Source organism: Oncorhynchus mykiss, chromosome 3 (assembly GCF_057628025.1).
Source record: "Oncorhynchus mykiss isolate SJ-2025 chromosome 3, ASM5762802v1, whole genome shotgun sequence".
NCBI classification, from domain to species: domain Eukaryota; kingdom Metazoa; phylum Chordata; class Actinopteri; order Salmoniformes; family Salmonidae; genus Oncorhynchus; species Oncorhynchus mykiss.
In genome coordinates this window covers 48,673,207-48,687,131 of record NC_143024.1, presented here as the reverse complement: position 1 = coordinate 48,687,131, position 13,925 = coordinate 48,673,207, and the positions used below count along the sequence as shown (strand labels likewise).

The 13,925-nt window shown below is 40.7% G+C and overlaps 1 pseudogene; it reads left to right on the top strand.

Moving 5' to 3' along the window:
• Positions 1–8,410: 8,410 nt before the first annotated feature.
• The window catches only part of LOC110504063 (uncharacterized), a 67,556-nt pseudogene continuing 62,041 nt past the window's right edge, over positions 8,411–13,925 (top strand).

Sequence of the window (13,925 nt, the reverse complement as noted above, 5' to 3'; positions counted from 1 at the left end):
GTAATTCCTGTGATATTACATGTAGAAGAACCCTTTACAGTATTATAGAGACTCTGTCCTGGTATTTCCTGTGATATTATATGTAGAACAACCCCTTACAGTATTATAGACACTATGTCCTTGTATTTCCTGTGATATTCTACGTAGAAGAACCCCTTACAGTATTATAGACACTCTGTCCTGGTATTTCCTGTGATATTCTATGTAGAAAATCTCCTTACAGTATTATAAACACGATGTCCTGGTATTTCCTGTGATATTATACATAGAAGAACCCCTTACAGTATTATAGACACTATGTCCTTGCATTTCCTGTGAAATTCTACGTAGGAAAACTCCTTACAGTATTATAGACACTATGTCCTGGTTTGTCCTGTGATATTCTATGTAGATTAACCCTTACAGTATTATAGACACTACGTCCTGGCAGTTAATGTGATATTCTATGTTTATCAACCCCTTATAGTATTTTAGACACTATGTCCTGGTATGTCCTGTGATATTCTATGTACAAGAACCCTTTACAGTGTTATAGACACTATGTCCTGGTATGTCCTGTGGATTTCTATGTAGAATAACTTCTTTAAATATTTAGACACTATGTCCTGGTATTTCCTGTGATATTCTATGGAGAAGAACCCCTTACAGTATTATAGACACTATGTCCTGTGATATTCTATGTCGAAGAACCCCTTACAGTATTATAGACACTCTGTCCTGGATTTTCATGTGATATTCTATGTAGAAGGACCTCTTACAGTACTATAGACACTCTGTCCTGGTGTTTCCTGTGATATTATATGTAGAACAACCCCTTACAGTATTATAGACACGATATCCTGGTATTTCCTTTGATATTCTATGTAGAAGGACCCCTTACAGTATTATAGACACTATGTCCTGGTAATTCCTGTGATATTATATGTAGAAGAACCCTTTAAAGTATTATAGACACTCTGTCCTGGTATTTCCTGTGATATTAAATGTAGAACAACCCCTTACAGTATTATAGACACTATGTCCTGGCAGTTAATGTGATATTCTATGTACAAGAACCCTTTACAGTGTTATATACACTATGTCCTGGTATGTCCTGTGGATTTCTATGTAGAATAACTTCTTACAGTATTTAGAAACTATGTCCTGGTATTTCCTGTGATATTCTATGGAGAAGAACCCCTTACAGTATTATAGACACTGTGTCCTGTGATATTCTATGTCGAAGAACCCCTTACAGTATTATAGACACTATGTCCTGGTATTTCCTGTGATATTATATGTAGAAGATTCCCTTACAGTATTATAGACACTATGTCCTGGTATTTCCTGTGATATTCTATGTTTATCAACCCCTTATTGTATTATAGACACTATCTCCTGGTATTTCCTGTGATATTCTGTGTGGAAGGACCCCAACAGTATTATAGACACTATGTCCCGGTATGCCCTGTGATATTCCATGTAGTAGAACCCCTTACAGTATTATAGACACTATGTCCTGGTATGTCCTGTGATTTTCTATGTAGAAGAACCCCTTACAGTATTATAGACACGATGTCCTGTTATTGCCTATGATATTCTATGTAGAACAACCCCTTACATTATTATAGACACTATGTCCTAGTATGTCCTGTGATATTCTATGTAGAAGAACCCTTGCAGTATTATAGACACTCTGTCCTGGATTTTCATGTGATATTCTATGTAGAAGGACCTCTTACAGTACTATAGACACTCTGTCCTGGTATTTCCTGTGATATTATATGTAGAACAACCCTTTACAGTATTATAGACACTCTGTCCTGGTATTTCCTGTGATATTATATGTAGAACAACCCCTTACAGTATTATAGACACGATATCCTGGTATTTCCTGTGATATTCTATGTAGAAGGACCCCTTACAGTATTATAGACACTATGTCCTGGTAATTCCTGTGATATTACATGTAGAAGAACCCTTTACAGTATTATAGAGACTCTGTCCTGGTATTTCCTGTGATATTATATGTAGAACAACCCCTTACAGTATTATAGACACTATGTCCTTGTATTTCCTGTGATATTCTACGTAGAAGAACCCCTTACAGTATTATAGACACTCTGTCCTGGTATTTCCTGTGATATTCTATGTAGAAAATCTCCTTACAGTATTATAAACACGATGTCCTGGTATTTCCTGTGATATTATACATAGAAGAACCCCTTACAGTATTATAGACACTATGTCCTGGTATTTCCTGTGAAATTCTACGTAGGAAAACTCCTTACAGTATTATAGACACTATGTCCTGGTTTGTCCTGTGATATTCTATGTAGATTAACCCTTACATTATTATAGACACTACGTCCTGGCAGTTAATGTGATATTCTATGTTTATCAACCCCTTATAGTATTTTAGACACTATGTCCTGGTATGTCCTGTGATATTCTATGTACAAGAACCCTTTACAGTGTTATAGACACTATGTCCTGGTATGTCCTGTGGATTTCTATGTAGAATAACTTCTTACAATATTTAGACACTATGTCCTGGTATTTCCTGTGATATTCTATGGAGAAGAACCCCTTACAGTATTATAGACACTATGTCCTGTGATATTCTATGTCGAAGAACCCCTTACAGTATTATAGACACTATGTCCTGGTATTTCCTGTGATATTATATGTAGAAGGACCTCTTACAGTACTATAGACACTCTGTCCTGGTATTTACTGTGATATTTTATGGAGAAGAACCCTTTACAGTATTATAGACACTATGTCCTGGTATTTCCTGTGATGTTCTATGGAGAAGAACGCCTTACAGTATTATAGGCACTATGACCTGGTATTTACTGTGATATTTTATGGAGAAGAACCCTTTACAGTATTATAGACACTATGTCCTGATATTTCCTGCGATATTCTACGTAGAAAAACTCCATACAGTATTATAGACACTATGTCCTGGTATTTCCTGTGATATTCTATGTAGAAGAACCCTTTACAGTATTATAGACACTATGTCCTCGTATGTCCTGTGGATTTCTATGTAGAAAAACTCCATACAGTATTATAGACACTATGGCCTGGTATTTCCTGTGATATTCTATGTAGAAAAACTCCTTACAGTATTATAGACACTATGTCCTGGTATTTCCTGTGATGTTCTATTGAGAAGAACCCCTTACAGTATTATAGGCACTATGACCTGGTATTTACTGTGATATTCTATGGAGAAGAACCCTTTACAGTATTATAGACACTATGTCCTGGTATTTCCTGTGATATTCTATGTATAAAATCTCCTTACAGTATTATAAACACGATGTCCTGGTATTTCCTGTGATATTATATATAGAAGAACTCCTTACAGTATTATAGACACTATGTCCTTGCATTTCCTGTGAAATTCTACGTAGGAAAACTCCTTACAGTATTATAGACACTACGTCCTGGCAGTTAATGTAATATTCTATGTTTATCAACCCCTTATAGTATTTTAGACACTATGTCCTTGTATGTCCTGTGATATTCTATGTACAAGAACACTTTACAGTGTTATAGACACTATGTCCTGGTATGTCCTGTGGATTTCTATGTAGAAGAACTTCTTACAGTATTTAGACACCATGTCCTGGTATTTCATGTGATATTCTATGGACAAGAACCCCTTACAGTATTATAGACACTATGTCCTGGTATTCCCTGTGATATTCCATGTAGTAGAACCCCTTACAGTATTATAGACACTATGTCCTGGTATGTCCTGTGATATTCTATGTAGAAGGACCCCTTACAATATTATATACACTATGTCCTGGTATTTCCAATGATATTCTATGTAGAAGGACCCCGTACAGTATTATATACACTATGTCCTGTGATATTCTTTGTAGAACAACAACTTACAGTATTATAGACACTTTGTCCTTGCATTTCCTGTGATATTCTATGTAGAAGAACACTTTACAGTATTATAGACACTCTGTTCTGGTATTTCCTGTGATATTCTATGTAGAAAAACTCCTTACAGTATTATAGACACTCTGTTCTGGTATTTCCTGTGATATTCTATGTAGAAAAACTCCTTACAGTATTATAGACACTATGTCCTGGTATTTCCTGTGATTTTCTATGTAGAAGAACCCCTTACAGTATTATAGACACGATGTCCTGTTATTTCCTATGATATTCTATGTAGAAGGACCCCTTACAGTATTATAGACACTATGTCCTTGTATTTATTGTGATATTCTATGTAGAACAACCCCTTACAGTATTATAGACAATATGTCCTGGTTTTTCTTGTGATATTCTATGTAGAAGGACCCCAACAGTATTATAGACACTCTGTCCTGGTATTTCCTGTGATATTATATGTAGAACAACCCCTTACAGTATTATAGACACTCTGTCCTGGTATTTCCTGTGATATTCTACGTATAAAAACTCCTTACAGTATTATAGACACCATATCCTGGTATTTCCTGCGATATTCTATGTAGAAGAACACCTTACAGTATTATAGACACTATGTCCTTGTATTTCCTGTGATATTCTATGTAGAACAATCCCGTACAGTATTATAGACACTCTGTCCTGGTATTTCCTGTGATATTCTATGTAGAAAAACTCCTTACAGTATTATAAACACTATGTCCTGGTATTTCCTGTGATATTCTATGTAGAACAACCCCTTACAGTATTATAGACACTCTGTCCTGGTATTTCCTGTGATATTCTACGTATAAAAACTCCTTACAGTATTATAGACACTATGTCCTGGTATTTCCTGTGATGTTCTATTGAGAAGAACCCCTTACAGTATTATAGGCACTATGACCTGGTATTTACTGTGATATTCTATGGAGAAGAACCCTTTACAGTATTATAGACACTATGTCCTGGTATTTCCTGTGATATTCTATGTAGAAAATCTCCTTACAGTATTATAAACACGATGTCCTGGTATTTCCTGTGATATTATATATAGAAGAACTCCTTACAGTATTATAGACACTATGTCCTTGCATTTCCTGTGAAATTCTACGTAGGAAAACTCCTTACAGTATTATAGACACTACGTCCTGGCAGTTAATGTAATATTCTATGTTTATCAACCCCTTATAGTATTTTAGACACTATGTCCTTGTATGTCCTGTGATATTCTATGTACAAGAACACTTTACAGTGTTATAGACACTATGTCCTGGTATGTCCTGTGGATTTCTATGTAGAAGAACTTCTTACAGTATTTAGACACCATGTCCTGGTATTTCATGTGATATTCTATGGACAAGAACCCCTTACAGTATTATAGACACTATGTCCTGGTATTCCCTGTGATATTCCATGTAGTAGAACCCCTTACAGTATTATAGACACTATGTCCTGGTATGTCCTGTGATATTCTATGTAGAAGGACCCCTTACAATATTATATACACTCTGTCCTGGTATTTCCTGTGATATTCTACGTATAAAAACTCCTTACAGTATTATAGACAATATGTCCTGGTTTTTCTTGTGATATTCTATGTAGAAGGACCCCAACAGTATTATAGACACTATGTCCTTGTATTTCCTGTGATATTCTATGTAGAACAATCCCGTACAGTATTATAGACACTCTGTCCTGGTATTTCCTGTGATATTATATGTAGAACAACCCCTTACAGTATTATAGACACTCTGTCCTGGTATTTCCTGTGATATTCTACGTATAAAAACTCCTTACAGTATTATAGACACTATATCCTGGTATTTCCTGTGATATTCTATGTAGAAGAACCCCTTACAGTATTATAGACACTATGTCCCGGTATTTCCTGTGATATTCTATGTAGAAGAACGCTTTACAGTATTATAGACACTCTGTCCTGGTATTTCCTGTGATATTATAAGGAGAAGAACCCCTTACATTATTATAGACACTATGTCCTGGTATGTCCCGTGATAATCTATGTAGAAAACTCCTTACAGTATTATAGACACTAGATCCTGGTATTTCCTGTGATATTCTATGTAGAAGGACCCCTTACAGTATTATAGACAGTCTGTCCTGGTATTTCCTGTGATATTCTATGTAGAAGGACTCCTTACAATATTATAGACACTATGCCCTGGTATTTCCTGTGATATTATATGTAGAAGAACTCCTTACAGTCCTTATAGACACTTTTTCCTGGTTTTTCCTTTGATAATCTATGTAGAATAACCCCTTACAGTATTATAGGCACTATGTCCTGGTATGTTGTGTGATATTCTATGCAGATTACCCCTTACAGTATTATAGACACTATGTCTTGGTATGTTCTGTGATATTCCATGTAGAAGAACCCCTTACAGTATTATAGACACTATGTCCTGGTATTTTCTGTGATATTCTATGTAGAAGAACTCCTTAACTTCTAACTAATCTTGTGTGTCTTGTGAATGTCAAAGAGCAAAACAGATTGCATGTACTTGTTTGTGAGAGTCATATTGCTCAAATAATTTGACTCTACAGATGTTTTTGTGGGAATACCCAGCCCCTGAACCTTTCGGGATCCGCCCTTGTCTCACAAAAACGTATCTAGCTTAGCCCACATTTATCACACAAACACAATGTTTAAAAGGGGTTAGAAGTCCAAAACCTGCAGGCGATACGATGTGACTCAAGGAGTTTTAAATATTTAAGACTTACTGCCACTCCAGTCTGTCCCCTATACACTTTTAAATGATGGGGTACTATTACCACATATGTTAAATTGTTACAGCACTCACTAACGTGTGCAACAAATACATCCTCTTACAAGGCAAGTCTTTAAATATGTTAATGCACCCGCAACAATAATACCATGCACCCACTAGTGGTCAAATGGTTTTGGGCACTCCAAATATATGGTATGGTACTGTATTCTGTGGGGTAGAATTACAGGACCATTCGAAACACAGCAATTATTTCCCAGCCTACAACATTTTTCCACGATGTATCATAATTTGCAGTATGCGGCAGTAAAACATTTCACAGTTGCTAATACACAATTTTCTTGTATAAATTACAGTTTTCCGTTACAGTGTCGATTCTTCTGCACATGTATGAATGTCAAAAGTATTTCTGCTGTTATTTGTTAGTGATTTAAATAATTTCTGGAGAGAAGTATTTTTGTTTTCCAGTTTCCACGCCACCGACAGAATCTCAGCAGTTAATTTTCTTATTATGGGGATCAATTTTGGGGCCCATATATTCAGGTGGGTCGAGGGCTAATGTAAAATGGCAATTAAAGAGCCTCTAGGGTCCACTTTGAAGGGCTGCTAACTCTCTCCTCTCCCTCATGTTTCCCCCTCACTCATCTTCCTCCTCTTTCTCCCACCTCAACCCTCTCTTTCCTTGGGGGCCTGCATTAAACATAAAGACCCTACATGGATGAGTGAGTCAACAAATTACCACAGTCACTAAATGGATACATTTTCTGGCCCTCTATACACCACCCCTTTCTCGATCTCTTTCTCTCTGTATCTCTCTATCGCTCTCTCTCTCTCTCGCTCTCTCTGTCTCTCACTCTCTCACTCTCTCTCTCTCTCATGGTTGAATGCTTGTATCCATCAACTCGGGGGGCCTCCCTGCCTGTAAAATATTGGCTAATACACATTCAACTGTTACAGCTGTTGGTCTAACCTTTGCGACTGTCTCCTACGGATCATAGAAATATTTGCACTTAATAAAATGATGCCTTCCAGGAGAATACGGCACTGACATTTGCAATTTGTCAAATTGAGGCGGCAGTGATGTTTTATGAGCCATTAGCATTCATATGTGAGAGACAATGTCCCCCTTACCCACATTACTCTCTCATATCAGTCAGTCTACTTATCATAGCATGGTTTAAATGGACGTACGAGATCATGTATTATGTATTATATCACAGCATACTGTATATTATAATGCTATTCCACTACTGTATTTCTATTGTTGTATTGCTCATACTTCTTGATTTTGCTTGACAAGCTCAGGATACTTCCTCACTAAAACTACAAAAAGTGTCCCAATAAATACTATGTCAAGAATTGTATGGGATTTTGTAGCCTTTACCCCTCCGTTCTTACACTGTGCTATCCTGCCAAAGTTCAAAGCTTTTTAATGACCTAGAAAGATTTTATCAAGGACTCTTTCTGTGTCTCTCCCCACCAATCGGTTACTATTGCCAAGGAAGAGGAGGAGGAAGTACAGCGAGGTGGGGGATATTCTCGCTGACCTGAAGAGGAGTCACAGTAGACATAGTCCTTCAGAGCAGTGGGGGAGAGAGGGGGGGGGGTGGTAAGAGCTATAGGAGCCTCACCCTCCAGGGGCAGAGTTTGTTGAGCCTCACCCTGCTTCTGGTGATGAGTCCTGGGTATGACCACAGCCCCAGAGACCGAGTTACAGAGGCCTTGCCCAGAGGAAGATGGCTATAGATGCACAGCAAAGGAATGTGGAAGCCAACACTGGCCACCCTAGTATTGACCACCAAGAGGAGGGCTGTGGAAAAGCCCCCTTCCCCAGCAGGGAGCCCCAGAGTGGGTCTTTTGAAAAGGAGTGTCTTGCCCTTCCTGTAGTAAAAGTGCCCGGGAACGGTGAAAGTAATGTTGCCTTTCAAAGGGAGACCTATGACAGCGCCCCCCAACCCAGGATCAGAAATCAAGTAGAGAGCAATGGAAGAGATGCCCTGCACGGCATGAAGGAGCAGAGCGGGTGCTATGTAGGTCTTTGCACTCGTACAGTGGCAGAGCTAGGGTAGGCCTATGGAAGACAAATCCTGCCCACTTACCCACCTCCAACAGGGCAGCCTATGACTGTGCACCCCTCCAAAGCCTCTACCACCACTGTTCCGATTCAAGTGAGAGGAACCTGTATTTTTTGGTATCTCTTTATGTGTCTCTGTCTGTCCGTCCATCCATCTGTATGTCTGCTCTTCCGTTCGTCAATCTGTCTGTCTGTCAGTCAATCAGCCCGTTCACAGTATTTTTTTTGTAAGTATCTCTCTGTGCCTCTGTACTTCTATGTGTCTCTATGTACCCTGAAGAAAAATATAAACACAACATGCAAAAATGTTAAAGGTTTTAATGAGTTACAGTTCATATCAGGAAATCAGTCCTTTTAAAACCTGTTGCGACGAGCAATCCCGTATCCGGGAGCGTAATTATAGCCTCAAGCTCATTACCATAACGTAACGTTAACTATTCATGAAAATCGCAAATGAAATGAAATAAATATATTGGCTCTCAAGCTTAGCCTTTTGTTAACAACACTGTCATCTCAGATTTTCAAAATATGCTTTTCAACCATAGCAAAACAAGCATTTGTGTAAGAGTATTGATAGCTAGCATAGCATTAAGCCTAGCATTCAGCACGCAACATTTTCACAAAAACAAGAAAAGCATTCAAATAAAATAATTTACCTTTGAAGAACTTCGGATGTTTTCAATGAGGAGACTCTCAGTTAGATAGCAAATGTTCGGTTTTTCCAAAAAGATTATTTGTGTAGGAGAAATCGCTCCGTTTTGTTCATCACGTTTGGCTACCAAAAAAAAACGAAAATTCAGTCATTATAACGCCAAACTTTTTTCCAAATTAACTCCATAATATCGACAGAAACATGGCAAACGTTGTTTAGAATCAATCCTCAAGGTGTTTTTCACATATCTATTCGATGATATATCATTTGTGGAAGTTTGGTTTCTCCTCTGAACGACATGGAAAAATGCATGCAGCTGGAGATTGCGCACCAATTTCGACGGAGGACACCAGGCGGACACCTGGTAAATGTAGTCTCTTATGGTCAATTTTCCAATGATATGCCTACAAATACGTCACAAACACCTTGAGGAAACGACAGAAACTTGACTTCCGGCGCCGACAGAGATGGCCGCCTCGCTTCGCGTTCCTAGGAAACTATGCAGTTTTTTTTTTTTTTACGTTTTATTTCTTACATTAGTACCCCAGGTCATCTTAGGTTTCATTACATACAGTCGAGAAGAACTACTGAATACAAGATCAGCGTCAACTCACCATCAGTACGACCAAGAATATGTTTTTCGCGACGCGGACCCTGTGTTCTGCCTTACAAACAGGACAACGGAGTGGATCCTATGCAGCGACCCAAAAAAACGACTCCGAAAGAGAGGGAAACGAGGCGGTCTTCTGGTCAGACTCCGGAGACGGGCACACCGTGCACCACTCCCTAGCATTCTTCTTGCCAATGTCCAGTCTCTTGACAACAAGGTTGATGAAATCCGAGCAAGGGTAGCATTCCAGAGGGACATCAGAGACTGTAACGTCCTTTGCTTCACTGAAACATGGCTCACTGGAGAGACTCTATCCGAAGCGGTGCAGCCAACGGGTTTCTCCACACATCGCGCTGACAGAAACAAACATCTTTCTGGTAAGAAGAGGGGCGGGGGCGTATGCCTCATGGCCAACGTGACATGGTGTGATGAAAGAAACATACAGGAACTCAAATCCTTCTGTTCACCTGATTTAGAATTCCTCACAATCAAATGTAGACCGCATTATCTACCAAGAGAATTCTCTTCGATTATAATCACAGCCGTATATATCCCCCCCCAAGCAGACACATCGATGGCTCTGAACGAACTTTATTTAACTCTCTGCAAACTGGAAACGATTTATCCGGAGGCTGCATTCATTGTAGCTGGGGATTTTAACAAGGCTAATCTGAAAACAAGACTCCCCAAATTTTATCAGCATATCGATTGCGCAACCAGGGGAGGAAAGACCTTGGATCATTGTTACTCTAACTTCCGCGACGCATATAAGGCCCTGCCCCGCCCCCCTTTCGGAAAAGCTGACCACGACTCCATTTTGTTGATCCCTGCCTACAGACAGAAACTAAAACAAGAGGCTCCCACGCTGAGGTCTGTCCAACGCTGGTCCGACCAAGCTGACTCCACACTCCAAGACTGCTTCTATCACGTGGACTGGGAGATGTTTCGTATTGCGTCAGACAACAACATTGACGAATACGCTGATTCGGTGTGCGAGTTCATTAGAACGTGCGTTGAAGATGTCGTTCCCATAGCAACGATTAAAACATTCCCTAACCAGAAACCGTGGATTGATGGCAGCATTCGTGTGAAACTGAAAGCGCGAACCACTGCTTTTAATCAGGGCAAGGTGTCTGGTAACATGACCGAATACAAACAGTGCAGCTATTCCCTCCGCAAGGCTATCAAACAAGCTAAGCGCCAGTACAGAGACAAAGTAGAATCTCAATTCAACGGCTCAGACACAAGAGGCATGTGGCAGGGTCTACAGTCAATCACGGACTACAGGAAGAAATCCAGCCCAGTCACGGACCAGGATGTCTTGCTCCCAGGCAGACTAAATAACTTTTTTGCCCGCTTTGAGGACAATACAGTGCCACTGACACGGCCTGCAACGAAAACATGCGGTCTCTCCTTCACTGCAGCCGAGGTGAGTAAGACATTTAAACGTGTTAACCCTCGCAAGGCTGCAGGCCCAGACGGCATCCCCAGCCGCGCCCTCAGAGCATGCGCAGACCAGCTGGCCGGTGTGTTTACGGACATATTCAATCAATCCCTATACCAGTCTGCTGTTCCCACATGCTTCAAGAGGGCCACCATTGTTCCTGTTCCCAAGAAAGCTAAGGTAACTGAGCTAAACGACTACCGCCCCGTAGCACTCACATCCGTCATCATGAAGTGCTTTGAGAGACTAGTCAAGGACCATATCACCTCCACCCTACCTGACACCCTAGACCCACTCCAATTTGCTTACCGCCCAAATAGGTCCACAGACGATGCAATCTCAACCACACTGCACACTGCCCTAACCCATCTGGACAAGAGGAATACCTATGTGAGAATGCTGTTCATCGACTACAGCTCGGCATTCAACACCATAGTACCCTCCAAGCTCGTCATCAAGCTCGAGACCCTGGGTCTCGACCCCGCCCTGTGCAACTGGGTACTGGACTTCCTGACGGGCCGCCCCCAGGTGGTGAGGGTAGGCAACAACATCTCCTCCCCACTGATCCTCAACACTGGGGCCCCACAAGGGTGCGTTCTGAGCCCTCTCCTGTACTCCCTGTTCACCCACGACTGCGTGGCCACGCACGCCTCCAACTCAGTCATCAAGTTTGCGGACGACACAACAGTGGTAGGCTTGATTACCAACAACGACGAGACGGCCTACAGGGAGGAGGTGAGGGCCCTCGGAGTGTGGTGTCAGGAAAATAACCTCACACTCAACGTCAACAAAACTAAGGAGATGATTGTGGACTTCAGGAAACAGCAGAGGGAACACCCCCCTATCCACATCGATGGAACAGTAGTGGAGAGGGTAGCAAGTTTTAAGTTCCTCGGCATACACATCACAGACAAACTGAATTGGTCCACTCACACAGACAGCATCGTGAAGAAGGCGCAGCAGCGCCTCTTCAACCTCAGGAGGCTGAAGAAATTCGGCTTGTCACCAAAAGCACTCACAAACTTCTACAGATGCTCAATCGAGAGCATCCTGGCGGGCTGTATCACATCCTGGTATGGCAACTGCACCGCCCTCAACCGTAAGGCTCTCCAGAGGGTAGTGAGGTCTGCACAACGCATCACCGGGGGCAAACTACCTGCCCTCCAGGACACCTACACCACCCGATGTCACAGGAAGGCCATAAAGATCATCAAGGACATCAACCACCCGAGCCACTGCCTGTTCACCCCGCTATCATCCAGAAGGCGAGGTCAGTACAGGTGCATCAAAGCTGGGACCGAGAGACTGAAAAACAGCTTCTATCTCAAGGCCATCAGACTGTTAAACAGCCACCACTAACACTGAGTGGCTGCTGCCAACACACTGACACTGACTCAACTCCAGCCACTTTAATAATGGGAATTGATGGGAAATTATGTAAATATATCACTAGCCACTTTAAACAATGCTACCTTATATAAATGTTACTTACCCTACATTATTCATCTCATATGCATACGTATATACTGTACTCTATATCATCGACGGTATCCTTATGTAATACATGTATCACTAGCCACTTTATAATATGCCACTTTGTTTACATACTCATCTCATTTGTACATACTGTACTCTATACCATCTACTGTATCTTGCCTATGCTGCTCTGTACCATCACTCATTCATATATCCTTATGTACATATTCTTTATCCCCTTACACTGTGTACAAGACAGTAGTTTTGGAATTGTTAGTTAGATTACTTGTTATTACTGCATTGTCGGAACTAGAAGCACAAGCATTTCGCTACACTCGCATTAACATCTGCTAACCATGTGTATGTGACAAATACAATTTGATTTGATTTGATTTGAAAGTGTAGGCTCATTCCTTGCGCATTCACAGCCATATAAGGAGACATTGGACCACAGCGCCTCCAAAATCTGGGGCATTTCCTGTTTGAAATATCATCTTGGTTTCGCCTGTAGCATCAGTTCTGTGGCACCCACAGATAATACCTTTGCAGATTTGGAAACGTCAGAGTGTTTTCTTTCCAAAGCTGTCAATTATATGCATAGTCGAGCATCTTTTCGTGACAAAATATCTTGTTTAAAACGGGAACGTTTTTCATCCAAAAATGAAATACTGCCCCCAGAGTTTCAAGAGGTTAAATAAATTCATTAGGCCCTAATGTATGGATATCACAGATACCTTAAAAAAGGTAGGGGCATGGATCAGAAAACCAGTTAGTGTCTGGTGTGACCACAATTTTCCTCATGCAGCACGACACATCTCCTTCACATAGAGTTGATCAGGCTGTTCAATGTGGTCTGTGGAATGTTGTCCCACTCCTCTTCAAAGGCTGTGTGAAGTTGCTGGATACTGGCGGGAACTGGAACACGCTGTCGTACACGTCAATCCAAAGCATCCCATACCTGCTCAATGGGTGACATGTCTGGTGAGTATGCATAC